This window comes from Anastrepha obliqua, chromosome 3 (genome assembly GCF_027943255.1).
Source record: "Anastrepha obliqua isolate idAnaObli1 chromosome 3, idAnaObli1_1.0, whole genome shotgun sequence".
In the NCBI taxonomy this organism is placed as follows: Eukaryota; Metazoa; Arthropoda; class Insecta; order Diptera; family Tephritidae; genus Anastrepha; species Anastrepha obliqua.
In genome coordinates this window covers 59,811,922-59,831,276 of record NC_072894.1, presented here as the reverse complement: position 1 = coordinate 59,831,276, position 19,355 = coordinate 59,811,922, and the positions used below count along the sequence as shown (strand labels likewise).

Sequence of the window (19,355 nt, the reverse complement as noted above, 5' to 3'; positions counted from 1 at the left end):
GCATTTCGAACCTAGCGCGATCTCCTTTGTGTTTGACGAAAAAACCGCCCTGAGAGCGATCGTCGCGAGCGACCCGTGTGAAACACACGAGGATTGTTTCAAGTGTAGTTAGCCGACCGCCCATTTTATTAAGACTATTATATATACAGTACGCACACTAATAATGCTGATGTCAACAAAATCTCATAAAAAAGTTTAAAAAAATTTATGTGCGGAATTTTTCAACGGGCCGGATAAAATTAGCAAGAGGGCCGGATCCGGCCCGCGGGCCGGCTTTTGCCCACCCCTGATTTAGAGCAATTAAGAACTGTCAGGATCTGCTTCGTTTTTTTTTTTTTTTTGTTTTGAAGGAAATACAAGCCTGAATGCGAACGCGCTCTAACTCTTTACTATTAGAAGATTAAGAAAGCGTAACATGACAGCCTCACAAGTTTTTAAAAGTTTATAAGAATATGAGCGAAGGGAAGTTGTATATTGTCGATCAACCTCATACAAGCAGACGGTAACTTCACCGAAAGTGAAGATGAGAAAGGTAAACATACTCGGAAACGCTGTGCAAGAATACAAATATTCGCAGAAATCTACGCAATAGGAATATTTACCCACTTGAAAGTTGAATGCAAGTATAACACAACTATACTGATAGACAGGCAGCAATCAAGGCTCTCAACTCTTTCCAGGTTACATCAAAACTGATGCTGGAGTATCTTCAAGGTTTAAATATCTAAGACCAGAACAATCTGAAATTCTAGAGGGTCTTAAAGATTGGATCATTATCTGACTAAACTGGTAATATACTCCAATGAGACTTGCAGGTTATGTAGGGAAGATGATAAAACCGCCAAACGTATGCTAGCATCGTATCCAGCACTGATTCATAAGAGGTACAAACATACATAAACATATTTTACAAAAGGAGGAAATAAAGCTTTATAAAAGAGAGCAAATGCTAAAATTTACCGAGAAAATTGGGCTCAGAGAAATATTGTGGTTCCAAGAAGCGATACAATATATCTTTCCGGCTGCAGCGCTAAGTCCCTCATAATAATAGTAATGTCACATAGAGGTAGAAAAAGATTCATCTGAGTTTAAACTGTTTAACCATGTTATACTGTGGTCCTTGAGTGATAAAATGGTAAACCATCAGGTCGATCATAGGTTAGGTTAGGTGAAGTGGCTGTCCTTCGGGGCACCTAGGCCAGTTAGAGAACACTTCCTTTCCTTACTATACTTGGTTCTCTCTAAGAATTGAGTGGTTTTTAAAGCGATGTCTAAATTAGCTAGTTTGAGATTCGCAACATGCGCGATATTGTCCAGAAAAGCGAGACCGAGCAATCTCAACTGTCTCCTACACAGAGCCATGCACCCGCATGTTCGACTGTCGGTTCTTCTTCTACATCCCGACAACTTCTACAGAGTCATTGGATGGTACCCCTAATCTATTGTCATATCTTCCTATTAGACTGTGGCCAAATAGGGCACCTACTACGATTCTTAAATCCTTCCTACCTAATTTAAGTAGGCTCTTAGTGTGACCCATGTTCTATTCGGGCCATTTTGTTAAAAAAATGCAGCACAACATTTAGATCCGAAGTTGGCATTCTCTGCGTCTTTGAATACTATTTAGCCTCTCAATTGACGTTTCCTTATAAAGGATTGGCTACCAGGCCAGAACTCCATAGATCATAATTGATGTGTGAACTATAATCATCATACACGAATATAATACGGACCATTTAGTTCATAGTTCTGTACTGTCGCCGAGATGAACTTCTGTAGTATGAGTGCTTTTGGCTTTAAAATTAGTGACCGGTAGGGATGAATTATAAGTGAGGATAAGCCTTTGGGCGATTTTTCAATGCATGCATGTATTACAGCTACTCCAGCACAACTATTACATATGAATGTAAAAACAAAATTTCCAGGAACAACTGAAAACTTATGTAAAAGAAGGCGGTAAACAAAAGTTTAAAAGGTTTTGAGGCAACGCCATGGTGCTCGGAGGGATGCACTTCCACTTGGCTAACTCTTGAGTGATGCAGCTGATATATACACAAATGCATGCAGCAGCAGTTGCTGCATAGCAAGTAGGCTGTTGCAATTCTTTTATCTCAGTGCTTTATGCAACACATTACTTACTGCCAACTGTTCGCTCGTACAACTTTTAATGCGACAAATAACTACAAACAAATGTTGTGAAAATTTCAAGTTTTGCGGTCTTAAAATTTGAAATAAATATGTACTTAAATATGCGCGAATTTCTCTGCACTTGCAACTTTTGTGCTTACTAAAGTATTTACTTATGTATATAAGTAGGCACACATACACACAAACGCAAGTAAACACAAACGGCGGCAGAAAAGTTACAAAATTGCGAAATTGCATAAAAAACAGGCGCATAGAGAAACATAAAAATATATACACAAATATATGCAAATGTATCATATTAGGGGTGCTCTGATTTTTCGTTATATGAAAATCACTAACCTGTTCAACCTTAACGTAGACATCGTAACCGCGCCCCTTACATTTTATAATCCTGAAAATGGCTAAAACTTTGGGGTGGCTTGGAACTTTATGAACTGCAAAATTAAGTTGTAGGTACAATCTTAATGTGTTTTTAAGTCAAGTCAAATTCTTTGTAATGGCGCCGACAACTCGCCGCTTTAGCTGTAAAACTCATTAGTGATGCAAATCCGAAAGTTCTTTTCAGCTTAGCTCAACTTGTGTTGGCAGTTGTTGTTATACCCGCACATACAAATGAATACAAGGGTATTATAATTTTGTTTACATGTCCACTGTAAATATATCAAATAAATACTAAAATATTCAGAATGAAGAGAAGAGCCTACTTAGTCGTGTTAGTGCATTCATCCGTCCGTCCGTTTGTCCACACGTAAGCACGATAGCTCAAGAAAAAACTAAAATGTTTCGCATATTACAATATTATTTATCCAAGGTAGGTTGGTATTGAAAATGCACGAAATTGGTTATTAACCGCGCACATCTCCAATATAACGGAAAAAAAACTCGGTAAAAGTGATAAACCCGAAGAAATATGACTGTAGTAAAATTTGACTGTAGTTAATTCTCGCTTGCCTCAATAATGACTCATTTGATATTTTGCAGTAGTGAGTAAAGGCGAAAAGTCTCCGCGCTTTCCAACAGTGAGAACTTTTGAAGAGACTTCGAAAGATCTACAAAATAATGGGATACTACGCTGGAGTTCTCCACGCGTTAGTATTGTATTCTAGCATCACCGGATGCCTTCCTACCACTAAACGCGAACTTGTTATTGGCATGCAAGTGGAAACAACTTGCAGCGGATACAGAATGCTTGAAAAAGCAAACTGCACAAAACCTTTATTATACTATCTATTGATGACACATTTATTCAGAACGAACCCTGTCGTGTTTGTAAGTACCAGGCAGACAACGTCGCAACGTAGTTTAGGAACTAAAAGAGTCCAAAACTAATTCCGTTTTTTAAGTATCTTTAATAGAACTGAAAATTTATGAGTAAAGCTTTTCCAGACCAATACATTCTGCTATCATTCGCAGAAAAATGAAACGGTTGTGATACCACAATTCCAAATACGCTCTCGTTTTAGATTAACTTTGAATTGAATATAGAGCTCTTCATCCATGAAGTTATTGTCATCTTTGTATTTATGTATTATCGACCTCTAGAAGGTTCACCCTATCTGCAGTTTTTTCACTGAAGATCAGCTCACAATTGAGCTTACTAACTTTTTTTTTATTTTTTGGCTCATTTAGATCTGACAAAATTTTTATTGAGATCGGTTAACAACATCAATCGCAAAATGGCTGTCTGTACGTCTGACAATACAAGCTTTAACTCTCATTTCTATAACTTGCAGCCACCCCAAATGGAATTTTACTAAAATTCAAGCCACGCACGTCTACAAAAGTTCGGCCCGTACCGAATTCACCACTTCCTTACTTGTTATGATTGCTATTTTTTATGTTGCATTTGCGGCTGCTAACACCAACGACTAAATTTTAAAATATACATAGAAATTACTGGCACGCCCAAAGGATCAACTGTCATCACTTAAATGATAACAGAAGTGGCAAGAAAAGTTTTTAAATAATGTGAAAACTAAAAACGGAAATATTATTTAGCTGAAATGTCACTATAAGTAGATGTTTAAGATTATTTTTATTATGACTTTCATGCGCCTATTTTGTTATGCCTTTTTTAACAAGAGCGGCAAGGAGGGCACCGCCAAGCGTGTGGCTACAGACTAAAAGTGGAAGCCACCGAGAATTAGACAGGCAACACTGCACTGTATTGCCATTATATGAGAGTGGAGAAAGAGAAAGATAGGAAAATAGAAAAAAATGTTGCTATAGCGATTAGGTATTGCGAATGTGATAAAAGTTCCATAAGCCGCTAAATATGCCTTATACCTACCCTATACATACTCGTACATAGTGTATGCACGTATCTCATCAAGCGTGTGCAAAAAGTAGGAACCAAGAATACTGAATTCCAGTATTTCGTTTATCCGCTTACTGCTTAGGATTAGGTCAAATTAGCTTGATTTGAACTGACCCATAATGTTGGAATTACATTGTTTGGAAGTGCAAGCTTTAGGTGCCACTCATAATGCATTGTTTGAAGTTTAAATGAGTTTTTAATCCTCTAGTACGCAAATCTCTCTTTTATAGGAATAACAAAGAAATAGCCATCTGAGTTGCATTGTCAGTCAATGTGCTCTAGGGTGTTTTTAGTATTTCTTCCATTATACGATATGAATGTTTACTTTGCATTAGTCTGTGTTATGCCTGCTCAAATTCTTAAATGTTAGTAAGTATCCGAGTGACCACCTAAAGACCACTTGAGAGGCATTAGAAAATATTGCATTTTTTGAAAATACGTTTTGCGCGAGGCGCATTTTGATGAAGAAGGTTTGCCTGGCGACCCAGTCAGTTTATTAAAAGTTTATGTATATGTAATATGTGGTGACTACTATTCGAAATTCACAGAACGTAGATTCGAATCTCCGTAAAATACAGAAATAAATTTTTTTGTTTTCGAATAGAGGTCGCGAGGCAGGCAGGCATTTCTGCCATGAAAAAGCTCCTTATAAAAAATATCTGCCCTTCGAAGTCGGCTTAAAACTGTAGGGCCTTCCATTAGCGAAACAACATCAAGACGCACTCCATAAATAGGAGGAGGAGCTATAATCGCAGATGGGCGCTCTCCAATCGTTTTCCTCGAGTCTGGCGTCAAGGTAAAGTAAGCTGATTCTTAATTGATGAGATAATGAATTATAGTCTCGAAGGGCCCGAGCAATAGGTGCATTACTCGCAAATTTACTCTTAAAGTTTTCCCTATAAGAATGTTAATAACTACGAAGACTTCTTTCTGGAACATGAAAGCTTAACCGCTCAAGTAGATCTGAACAGTCGACGATGCCATTAGCGACACTGAAAATAAACGAGAGTAAAGGGACTGTCCTTCTCTTTTCTAGAGATTCTAAATTAATTAACTTTAGCCGACAATTATAGGATAAAACTCAAATCTTAGGGAAGAACAACTTTTTGAACGCGCTCTATTTTGTTAATCAAAAGTTGGTCTTAAGGTATCCAAATGGTAACAGGGTACTTTAAGTAAGAACGAACAAGAGCCGTCAACAGCGGTTTATAGATATGAAGCCTAGAACCGAATAATACGATTTTAAAGAATAATATTAATGTGACCACTAAAGGAAAATTTCGTATCGAATAATACTCGAAGATCTCTAAACTCTGTTACACTTTGTATTGCATTATTAGAGGTGTAGGTTTTTTTAAAAATGTTCCGACGTCTCAAAAATTTGTGAGAAAATTTTTAAATCATCCACGAAGAGCAAGAAATTAGAAAAAGTAAACCATTTGCTTATTCCATTGATGAAAATGACAAAAAGAAGTGGCCAACAAAGTAGCAACAAAGTGGTTCGATGAAACTACATCAATTTTTATCACACCCCGTCTGTCCGTCAAATATGACTTAAGCCATTGCAGAAAAGTGGAGCGAAAGCTCAAGCAAGCCAACTTGTTTACTAGAATCTGGTGTGACACTTTTTAGAATGTCTCTGAGAACTCAATGTAATCGCAGCCAACTTGGAGTCCTTTAGAAAACGAGGGCATACAGAATTCGCTAAAAACAGCAAGATTAGTAGCTGTAGAACGCCCAGTTACAAAACCATGTTACTTTGGATCAATTAAAGACTTATCCGCTAAATAAATTTTGTTCTTTACAATACATTCAAACAGTTTAGAGAGGATTGATAGCTTGGAAATCGACCTGTAATTACGAACATAATTTTTTCTTCCACTTGTAAAAAAAGGTGTGATGATTGTTAATTTCCATTCCGTTAAGAGAGTGCCCCTAGATAAATATTTATTAAAAATAGTCCCAAGATGAATTGCCAACGCTGGACAATTCTTAAATAAAATAGCAGTAAGACCATCAGCATCTGTATGTGACTGTAAAATTGTCCGTCATAAAATTGTCTATCCAATCCCACTCTAAACTAACTCTAATATCGAGTTTTGCTCTTTAAATTGTTAGATGTATTATATTTTTTTTTTAATATTTGAATAAACCGGCAGACACACGGGTGTTATATATGTAACAGCATATATAGATTCATATGTATTGCAAATTCTTTCAACGTGAGTGAGCGGCAAATTGTCAAATTATGAAAAACTTTTAGGCGCAAAACCAAAAACTACAGCGGCTATCGCAAATGGCTACAGTTCAAAACCAATAAAAAACTCTGCAACAAAACTCAAGTATTTAGGCACAGTATGCATGCATGTTGTGCGCACAATTGCCATTGGCCATAACAAAAGTTAGAAAGTTAAAGTTGGCGGAGAAAAAGTTGTGAATTTCGATATGAATGAGCCTGTATGTAGGTATTTGGGAAAAGTTTATATGTACGTATATATGGTAATAATCAAGTAAGGAGGCGCTAAATTCGGACATGAGCGAATTTCATATACCAGCGCACATTTTAATAAAATTTATTTGGCTGTTAGTTTGTGGAATGAAATAAAGACATAGACCATAAGAGTCAAAACTTCCCCTCTCCCTTTGGACCCAACCTGTCGAAACAGCAGGTTTCCTAGGCCTACCGTTAGATTAGCTAGACGAAGACGGCCGGCGATTTACACTACACTGTTACAAAGTGTACTACATAAACAAAAGCAAAGTTACTGCTACATGAACAGGAACAAGAGTTATAGCTTGTAACATTAGAAAATTTATTTTTCGCAGACAAAAAGTGGACTTGCTTTTCATAAGACCTCAATTATATAATATTATCTTTATGCCGGATTTAAATGAGTCATTTGCATTTAGCTAAAAATGTACAATGGGCAGACTGTCCATTTTAAAAAATTTTATTTATTTATTTTATTTTTCTTAGAGCCGACCATTTTTAACAAATTTGGTTATTTTGCTTCATTTATCTTTTTTTTTTTTTAATTACCGTTGCATGGCAAATTTTTGACCGATTTCGATCATTTTCAATATCAGCAAGTACATATAGGGACTCACAGTAAGTTGCCCGAAAGTTTCATTGAAACACATTAATTTTTGCTCGAGCTATCGTGCGCACGGAGAAAGAGACACGGCTACATGTTTTCATCATTCTAAGCACTTTGGTATGAATGTATACATCGATTTCCTTATGCTATGACACATAACCGTTATGCGAACAAAAGTGCACAATAGCGCACGGGTGCAAAAACCAGGAGAAGCGTAAAAGGCAGCCACAAAGCGATAATGTTTTTGACGCAAGAAAACTTTTTTCATTAGTCGACAAACTTACAGCTATTTGTACATGCAAACATATATTTTAGTAGAATAAATTCATGCGTATATCCTACGCATGCCAATAAGAGGCAAATTTTCATCCCGAGACCTCGGGATATTTGTAAAGTCGTACCGTGATCCCGGGACTTGTCAAGATTCCCCTTATTCAAAATTAAATTAAACTAAATTTAAAAGTAAAATATTTACTACTACATACAGAAAAAGCTTAAAGTAATACATTTTCGAAATTTTGTGTGAAAAAACCATGTGAATCAAGAACGCATCCATATAATATATTGTATTTATATATATCAGAAATAAGAATGCAAATGATTTGAAAGTAATAATTATTATAAAAAATACATTAATCAAAATTGAACAAAAAAAATACAACAACAAAACAAAAATATACGAAAAAAAACAAAAATATAAAAAGAAACAGAAAATATTTGAGTCAGCCTCTAGGTGTATCATGTTTTATGGCGCACGTTTGGAGGATTTAAAGATTTGTTCAAGTTGAGAAGCTTTTACACTTTTTGCCATCCAACACCTCAAACTAATTGATACACCTCGAACCGAATTGTGCTATGCATAAGCCTACCAACACCAAGGTTTCACCGTATCCGTGCTGAAGAAATGATCTAATTAGGTGTTTACTAGGTAAAAGAATGCAAGGAGATATGCCACCATTATCAGAATTTTCTTTGACTCCTATAATGGAGTTCTTACCTACACTACTAAATAAACTGATTGGAAAAGAATTTATTTTACTATTATGCGTTATTCAAATATATATCTGATAGTGATACAGGGACTTTATTGTAAATGAATTTTCTTAAATTGGCTACCACATTTTTGCTGTTTGTATGGTACTTTTGTTCTACCTACTCTGAAATATTATCTCATATTCACTGTATTATAGATATTGTAAAATAAAAAAAAATACTACTATAACTACAAAAAAAACCATTAATCACATTTATTCTACTCCTTAAACGAATATAAATAATCGTCAGTAACTAAAGTCATAATTAAAAAAAAATTTTTTTTTGTTATTGCATTTAAAATAACGGGTGATGAAAAAAAGTAGTGGTGGAAACTTTATTGTATTATATATTTGAAAAGTGACCACCCGTACGTCGGAGCCTTTTTGTCTGTTTTACGCATTTATGCACTGAACATATTTCAGAGTTTTTCACAATTTTGATTTTTTCAGTTGTTTTGGTATACCACCGAACTTAAATTTCCAAATTAAATTCACTTTTCGCTTATTTAAAAACTTCTGCGATGCTTTATTAGGCCAGGAGACATAGTTGCCATCAGAGTGATAATTTTCAAGCGTAGTCAGAATTTTCAAAAAATTTGATTTTTTTTTGCATTTTCTTAAAGTATGTTATCTTTAAAATACTGTGTTGTATTTGAAGTGAATCCGACTAATACTTTTTGAGTTATTCAAGAATTAACAAAGAGCGCTCGGGCATACATAAATCGATAGCAAAACTTTAAATGCGCTTTCTCAAAACTATGTCTTTTGAATTGGTGATCACACTTAAAAACTGCATGAAATAAAATGTATATTGTTTTTAAAGGTTTCAATTTTTTTTTTGAACAATTGATTGCCGGTATTTTTCTCGAAAATTTTGAAAAAAAGGACTTTAGGAGAAACGGGCTCCACACAAACAGCGATAACTTTTACAATTATTATTATTATTTGTTTTTTTTTTTAATTTTGGTAAAGTCAAGTCGAAATATGAAATTGAAAATCAAAATTTTTTCGGGTCTCTGACCACCCCTAACCCCTTAAGCAAAGGCATTCAAATTTTACCCAAACTTTTTTCTGGTTTATTTCTTTATACATACTTCACTGCACTGACTATTGGCTTCAACAAATCTTTGAAATTTACGATAATGCGATGTAAGGCATTGCTTTTAGTTCAGATTTGAGTTTGAACTTGAACACTTCATTAAAGTTACATTTTTAAATGTCTCTTAAATAAAATCAATGAATTTTTTTTTAATGCAATATACAATTTGGGTTTGGGAGTACTAACCGGAAATAATTTTCGTAAATTCTATAAAAGTATATTATCTTAAGCCATGTTGTTTTTTCTTCTGTTGGTAAAAAATAGTAGCATTTTTATATATAATCTTATTAAAATAAAATCATTTACGGAAAATAGATAGAAAAATACATAAATTTTGAATACCATTTAATTAGTTCAACCCAAACCAACTTAATCATTCCTAAAGCTTAAATTGTATAATGGTATATTTACCTAAGTTTGGGTAGTTATAGTAAATGTATGGCTTACGAGATTTAAACTGCAAATTAAACCTACTGCTGAAATAGTACTTTTCCCAATAGAGCGTTTTTGACAGATCACGCATGACTGCTGTCAAACTAGATAATAAACATACGATAAATTTTTTCGATATTTATTAGCATTTCATCATCGTACAATTGTATTACGAAAATCGATACTCTGCGAAGAGTGTTTATCGCGCACTCAGAACAACTTACAATGTGTATAACTGTTCAGCGATGAGGCCCATTTTTGACTTAGTGACTGCATCAGTAAGCAAAATTGCCGTATTTGGGTTAAAGAGCAGCCCAAATCCAATCAAGAGCAGTCATTATATTCATTGAAATCAACCGTTCGGTGTGGCCTATGCGCTGGAGAAATCGTCAGCACATATTTGTTCAAGGACGAGGCGGGTGCCAATGTAACAGTGAATGGCGAAGGTTCTCGCGGAATGATAAATGATTTTTTGAAGTCGGAAACTAAAGCCCGTGATCTCCGCAACATTTGGTTCCAACAACAAGGTGCTACTTGCCATACAGCCCGTGAAACAAATATTTATTGCGTCGGCGTTTCAGTGAGCAATTAAACTCTCGTCTCGGTTCAATGGAAATACTTTGTAGATGAACCAGCTTCGATTGAGGTATTGGAAGTCAACATTACTAAAGTTATTTACGAGATACCGACCGAAGTCCTCCAGCGAGTCATTCAAAATTGGTGTTTCCGGATGACCGAATTACCGGGCAGTTGCGGCCCAGAGATTATTAAAAAAAATTAATTTCATGAATGGTTCTACACAAAAATAATAAGAGTTGCCCAATCAATTTGAATTTTTGTTGTTTTATTTCAATTTAAAATCCGACACCTCAAAATTGTTGAGCCTTTACAAAAGGAAACATTTCCGCACAGTGAATTGCTTTTAACTTTCTTGCAAATGAATGTCAAGCCAATATTTCCTAAGCTTCAACTTAAGAATTAAGTAAGGGATCGCAATTTTAATTTCAAAGTCATTTGAAATCCCGTAATCCCGATGCAAAAAATATTTCGGGACTCCTAACATGCTCACAAGCACGAGTACCTATCAATTGGCCTACGTTTTTTAGTCTATGCGCGGTTGTGTATGGGAGGCATAACTTCCTATTCCAAAATTTTTATATCTCACATTTTTTAGGTTGCTGCAAATTATAAACAAGTTATCGTAAATGTAGCATGAAATTTGTAGCATTATGACCTCGCCCAGCCGTTGGCGTGTAGCTGTCAAGTGTTGCGTTTATGCCGTCATGGCCAGCGGCTGTTGCCTGCCAACACGTCTACCGTCTAAAGGTGATAACGTAACAGCGAAGCATTGTTTTCACATACCCGGAAAATGTGGCAATGCGTTGTTGGAACAACAAACTGGCTTAGCCCATTTATCTACCTGCCCTTTCCAAGTTCACACGGCAGCTGTGTTTTCACAGTGTAAAACTCATCCACTCAACTTGTCGGCAATTTCCCATCTGCCCTTTCTCACAAGTTTCAATTCTCCCTTTGCATCACCCCTCCCTCGACATAATCACTCTTTGCATCAACACTCCCTCTGCGCCATTACTCCATCACTCCATGACCTCACATTTCACTCTCTGCACCATTCAAACCATTTATTGCTTATTGCATTTAACGCCTTATTGTTGTCGCTATTTCTGTTATGATTATTGTTTTGTTGTTACTGTTATTGCCACCGCGTTTATTGTTTTGGTCTGTCGTCAAAAATTTTGTTAGCCACAGCCATGCCGCATGAACTTTGCGCTGAATGTCTCTCAAACAGTGTTTAGTTGTGCGCGAAATGTCCCAAATAAAAAGGAAAACAATTTTCGTTTCCTGTGACATCGCATCTCAACTTAAATTTTTGTGCCATCTGCAGTTGTTAGCCATTCGACTATTACAGACAAACCAATAAACAGCAACAAAAAACAAAGAACATTTTTTCGAGTTTTGTATTTACTACTTTTATTAATGTTGATTTATTGTTTTAAGGGTGGTCATGTTACAGATGCATTAGTTCATAGAATAATGTTTACTGCCACAAACAACACAGGGGCCATAGACAACCGTAGCCATTTATATAAGAGCTTGGCGCCAAATACTAGATAATAGACGCTTTCGAATTACAAACCTCCTAGCGAGTAGTAAATAAAACAAAAACATCCTTTGAAGTCAGTGTTGGATATAATTTGGCAACATTGGCGTTATTTTTGTTTTGACAAAAGCTCCCTTGCTTTTCAAAGCATCCCGCATAAAAGTATGCAAAATATCGATATCCCCACTTGTAATTCGAAGCACTGGCCTATGCATGTCGCTTGTAAACGAAGCGGCTCAAACAAACGTCGCTGGAAAATCGCTTAACTATTGTTATTTTACCATACAAACTTTTCGCTTAACGATCAGTAGAATTCACTTTGGGCAGAGAAGTGGTTTATAGAAAGCGGCTTATATTACATGACCAGGTCTTAAAAGAAGTTCACCCAATTGCTGCTGAAGCCTATTGTAGTGCCAGCAGTCCGCATTTCAAACATGTCTCTAAACCATCATCGTCCTTCGTCAAAATTCAGTTAGCAGCTTCAGCGAGGCTTCACTTAAACATATAAAGAGGTTAATCTAAACTCTGAAGCGCATTGCATTCGTATAGAAAATGCTAAGTAAATTCTAGCTCCCACTTCTGCATAAATCGTGCGTGATCCTAAATGCGACGACCATTTTGCCGTATTCTTCGTTCCAGGAGTGTTGGCCAAAGTGCCGGCGATGATGTGCTGGTGAAAACTAAATACTTTTTGGTAGTGCTTTAACCCTGCGCTCAGCTTGCCGAATCAAATAATCTAGTGGGGCTATCTTTTTCTTGCGCTATTGCTTGTTTGCGAAATCGCTATGTTTGGGAATCCGAAAAGATGTTAGTGGTTTTATACATACTTGGAAACATTTCAAGTTAGTCATTAGTAACTTGATCCTTCATTGCACCGTGACTGTCTACAAATAAAGCAAGTTATATGATGTTTACCAACTTTGCCGCCATATTAATAGCATAGATCTCGACTTAAAAATGCCACGACATACAGGAAGTCTGGTCGTCTTGGCCGAGAACGTTGAATGCTTAGCATTATGGACTAACTTTAGCTCTAGACCCAAAACCCATACCAACGGTCAGGTATTAAAATAGTTGGTAATCTATTTTTTTTTTTTTGAAAGCTATATATATTAGAAATGCCAAATCTAATTCTGAATGCTTTTGCTTTGAGAAAACTTCTCATAAAATAGCGTGTTTCTTTCAGGGAAACTCTACGTAATATAGCACTCTGGGATATATGTATGTATCACTTCGATTTTCTGTAAAAGCATTTCTCATTCCGTAGCTTATATATATTTATATAGATGTTAGCTGAAGGAAAGGCAGGTCGAACCAGAAATACACTTTTTTTGAATGTGATGTGAAATTTACCATGGCTGAAAGAGGCACCACCATCAATCAACTCGGTTTTAACGTATTGTTAAAAGAAAGCTTTGTGCTTAGCCAATGCATTGAAATCACTATGTACATAATTCAGTTTAAAATTCGTTATAATATACGATTCTTTAGCTTCGACAATTGTCCATAAAGTTATGCCACGTTTGAATTCAGTATTAAAAAAGAACAGAGGCTACAAAACTTTCGTAGAATTCTTTAGATTAATGGAGAGAGTTTTTAAAAGAATAGAAGTTTCCTTAACAGCTTTTTATTAAATATATATTTATAATTATTCGGGCTTCTCCTCCCACTTGTGGTGTGGGTCTTGAAGTTGTACCACATATGGAAGGACCTTCAATTTTATGCATTTTATTCATTGCATAATCAGCCGAGCTACGACTGCTATAAAAAATATTTCTGTAATTTTAACGTACGAGAGCGGTTCTATAAGTACCCGCGTTAGAAATGAAGACACCATTTTTTCAAACAATTATTTTTTTTTCAACATTGTCACCTTTTAGAAAGATACACTTCTTTCAACAATCCGCCATTTTTTTAACCTCTGCAAAAAATACGATTTGTCGAGCTTTCCAAAATAAGCTCCTGTCTCGGCGATGACTTCCTCGTTTGAACAAAATTTTTTCCATGCGAGCCATTTCTGCATGTAAGGGAACACTAAAAAAGTCACTGGAAGCCAGATCGGGTGAATATGGGGGATGCGGCAGGTATTCATTAAGCAATTCATGCAGTTTGGTGGCGCAACTCCGGTTGGATGCACAACTCCGGTTGTCCCTTTCAATTTTTTTGTGAAATCGGTCCAATAGCGCACTGTATTTAACCTTCAGTAATCGTTCTTTCTTTTTCTAAAAAATTCATAATGTTGACAGCGTTCGCATCCCAAAAAATCGTCGCCATGCCGATGGGACTGTCTTCGCCTTCTTTGGAGCAAATTCACCGAGAGAAATCCATTGTTTTGATTATTGCTTACTTTTTGGTGAGTAATGATAAATTCAGGTTTCATCAGCGGTGACAATTTGACGAAAAAAAAATCCTTCTGATCTCGCATAAATTGATCCAAACACTGCTACGAAGTTAACAGCCGCATCTGCTTGATCATGAGCAATCGCGGCACTCAGGGCCGACAATTTTTCATCGTCAAATAATCATGTAAGATATTAATTGCTGTTCCAGTCGACACACCTATGGCCTCTGTTACCTCGCGCAACATCAATACGCCCACCACAAATAGGAGGAGGAGCTCGGCCAAACACCCAAAAAGGGTGTACGCGCCAATTATATACATATATATATATTTAAATAATATCTAACTGTGATCATAGATGGCGAAGCGTGCCCATAGACAGTATCCACTTTTTGTTTAGCTCCTCGCATTTTTTCCCATACAAAAACAAATAGCGAATTACCGAACGATACCGCTCTTTTTCGATCTTGTGGAAAATCGTGAAACACGTCTTACTCGAATGTGTTTTTAGGCGCATTTTGAGCAGATATGGTTTCTCACATAGAGGTAGCTAATCGAGACCGCGAACTCTACACACAATAAAACGTCGCAAGACAGTTTAGCTTGGACACATAATGAGAAACACCAAATACTACATGCTACAGTAAATACTGGAAGGAAAAATTTAAGTAAAACGATGCCAAGGCCGGAAGCAGTTATCATGATAACGAAATGTAAGGCATTGGACGGGTGTATGCTATGTAGCAGAATTATGAATGCAACTAAAAATAGAGATATTTATAAAGTAATTGTAAATAATATAAATTAATGTGTGCATAATAATATGCATTCTGGTTAAGGAACAAATATATATAAAATATTGTGCGACCGCTACACATTCGTAAATGAATAAGCAAATAAAGAAGAAGAAGAAAACATAAATTAAATTCAGCTTGGTGTTAATAGAAGTGTATATAGAACCTATAGTGAACGTATAGAAAGCGTTATTTTGGTCGAAACTATCAATAAGCTCAGACTTATTTAAAACTCTTTAGTGACAAATAAAAGCGTTATTTTGGTCGAAACTATCAATAAGCTCAGACTTATTTAAAACTCTTTAGTGACAAATAAAAATGTTCTAAAAAATTACTTACCATTGCTGTAAGATAGTACCTTATCTGAAATATAAAAAAATTTCTCCTTATTAAAATATATATCTGGAATCGCTAATTTTAAACACATTTAAATAAAATTAATACTTAAAGCAATTTCGACCTACAATATCAAAGTGGGGCTACTCAGAAAGGCACTATGTAGAAATGTTATTGTAAAGGGTGGTTAAGTTTTAAGGGCCGATGTTGATTTTGAATAAAATACAATTTTTTAAAGAAATTATTCTCATTTCTCTTTATTATGATAATACTGGTATAGTTCAATTACGTATGGAATAAAATTTTCGATGACGCTGAGGCATAATTCAGGTTCTATGCCGTTAATGTGCCGAATTATCTCATCCTTTAGCTCTTGAATTCTTGCTGGCTTATTGATGTATACTTTTTCTTACAAACAACCCCAAAGAAAGAAGTCCAACAGTGTCGTTGACGTTTAGGTGTGGTTCACATTCAACATCGGCCCTAGAAATTTAACCACCCTTTAGTAGGACTAAATCAGATTGGTAATGTCTTTAACTTTGTATAAGCTTTAGTAGTTGCAACCTTAGACTATTAACTTCTACTGTTAAAATCACAGAATCACAGAAATAAAACTCCCACACTAATACCAACATAACTTGCGTGCTATATTTAATTTCAGTGTGTAATCATTTTACTTTACAATTCGTGCAACATATGCTGCACTCGAAGGAAAAGTGCAATGCCGCATGCGACTTAGTGGCCGATACTATAAAAGAAATGAGGCGTTTGTAAACACTGCAACACAGCAGCGGCGGCTAATTGCCTTCTCTCTCCACGATGTAATACGGTAGTTCCGCGGCGAGAAGTGATGGAAGTAAATAGACTCAGCCTGTTTTCAGAGGGCCACTTGAGGGTAACACGCTACCACAAGGCCTAAGAAGAAAAATAAAAATTCCTCAACTTAGGACTGATTTCTTTCCGCACAGCACCTCTGTTTATGTTCATGTGCTTACAAACTATCGTAATTTCTAACTGGGGCAACTTTTATTTTCTGGCGAATTCGGTCTTGCCATCAGGCACTCATTTTTGTTTCAGTATCTCATTTGCACGGCATTGTCAATAGTTTCGCGAATATTCATGAAATACGTACGTATATCGTGGAGCCACTTACATATCAACTAATTAACTCATTTAAAGACTATCCATATAAAATTGAGATCCTACTATTCAAACACAAGGTGGCACACGGAAAATTTATAATTTTTGCAATGGCGTCATATGACGATCATATTCAATACTTGTGAACTAAACAGCTGTAGTATACAAACAGACAAGCAATGAAGCGCGTAAACGAGAAAATAAATATTCCCATCACTCTTTTTTTTTATTTAGTAAAAAAGTGATTGAAAACCAAATTTGGATAATTAATTTTGCTCCTTCTTGTATTAGGAACTGCTAACTGTGACGAGATGTTTTTGCTGGAGCAAACTAATTTAGCAGCTGAGAACTTTCTCTTAACATCGTATCATTATTTATAATTGATTACCAAAATATGTATGGATAGCAATCATAGCTAAGGAGGAGCCGGCATGTTTGCTATGTATTCTTTATTAAGATTGAAGTGCCTAACCAGCTTACGAAATCGAGAGGCAGCTACGACTTATTTATTACACTGTCTAATAGTAGTTACTCAACCTGAGCAAACGCTAAAATTTATGAAAGAGGATGTTTTCCAAAACAGGTAGACAGTAGTAGTCCAAAAGCTCAGACTTTTTCTCACTGGGTGTAAAGATTTTAACAATTTTTCCGAACTTACCGAGACATTTTTTCGAAGTAGATGTTAACTCTCTAACTTATACTTAACTGTTTGGTTGGAATCTTTGTGGAGCACTCTATTTAAATGTCTTTTTCATTAAACTTTCATCATTCTCGTTTTAAGAAAAGATAGAAAATTCATATTGTAGGTGGAAGGTTTGTTAAATTCTACTCTAGGAGATGTGCTCTCTTACTAGCGCTTGTTCGTGTAGGGTAACATTTTTGTACAGTTTTTGCACTGTGTTGTTAAAAATGTATAAAAAGTAAAAAATCATTACTCCTATTAAATTCTTATTCACAAATGGCTCGCATTTGTATAGAAGCGCTTGCTTCCAGATTAATGTGTTGTATTTCCGGCAGGCGTAATATATATATATATATATGTACATATATATATAATTGGTGCGTACACCCTTTTTGGGTGTTTGGCCGAGTTCCTCCTCCTATTTGTGGTGTGTGTCTTGATGTTGTTCCACAAAAAGAGGGACCTACAGTTTCAAGCCGATTCCGAAAGGCAGATATTTTTATGAGGAGCTTTTTCATGGCAGAAATACACTCGGAGGTTTGCCATTGCCTGCCCAGGGGCGACCGCTATTAGAAAAATGTTTTTCTTAATTTTGGTGTTTTCACCGAGATTCGAACCGACGTTCTCTCTGTGATTTCCGAATTGTAGTCACGCACCAACCTATTCGTCTACGGCGGCCGCCATTCAGATAGTTTGGTTAATATCGACCGCTGGTCTTATCTAGGAAATCTATTCGTATAATGCGAAACCTTCTCTTTGGTAGACTGCCGCCCTGTTTTTACAGTTGGGCATGTGGTATACCTTCATTTATTGTATTTGTGCAAATATGATAGTGCGCTTACAATAAATGCGATTTTCATTCCATTTTATTATATGCATTTTGCTATTTATTATGCACTTCAGTTCGCAATTTTGCAATTTGCCAATAATTCGATTATTTTTTCAATGGTCCCCGTTTGGTGGTGGTGATGGTAGCGCCAACCAACAGCCAATGCCCAAAATGTTTAAGAACACTTAAAGAGCGAGCGGCGTATTGCAGTTGTTTTAACTGGACTACTGTTGCTGCTTTTATTGCTTCTGATTGCTGTCACTCGCATGTATTTCACAAATGCGTCAGTCTGTCCAATTGGCTGCGCTGTCTACCAGATACGGGTGTAAACCGTAGATTGTATGAATTGGAATCATACAACTACTACAAGCATACATATGTAAGCATTGTATGTACATACGAATATATTCCAATTGGAAGTGTCGTAGTAAAATGGCAAATTGCTCAATGGGAAATTGCTGCTACTGCTACTGGTCTACTGGTGCTGCCATCGATGCTTCCGCTCCTATTTGCGGACAAATGCAGCGGCTGTTTGGTTTTTGATTGCGAGCGACTTAAATGCAGTTCCAATTGCAATGAAGTGAAATGACTTTGTTCGCTGGATGAAATGAGTGAGCTTAAATTTTTGTTTTGAGTGAAGAAGCAAATTTAACAAACATAAGGTGTACCAAATTGCTTAAAACGCAACAAAATAACGGGTTGGTGCGTTACTACCATTCGTTAGGGCCAAAGTTCGAAGCCCCGGACATGAAATACCAAATGATAGAAAAAGTTGTTTCTTATAGCGATCGAAACCCGGCAGGTAATCGCAAATCCATAAGAATATATCTGCCTTAAAACGCTGTCGGCACCTCTATTTGTGAAACGGTCAAACACCTAATAAAGAACGTTAACGTAAATTATACGTTCCTATATGCAACACATGGGCTGAAAAGTCCCGGGCCTAGCAATGAAAACACTTTTTTTTCTTATTCAAAATTTTCTTT

General features: G+C 36.1%; 1 pseudogene; it reads right to left on the bottom strand.

Annotated features, from left to right (window-relative positions):
* Positions 1-3,100: 3,100 nt before the first annotated feature.
* Positions 3,101-19,355, bottom strand: part of LOC129242025 (uncharacterized) — a 52,995-nt pseudogene continuing 36,740 nt past the window's right edge.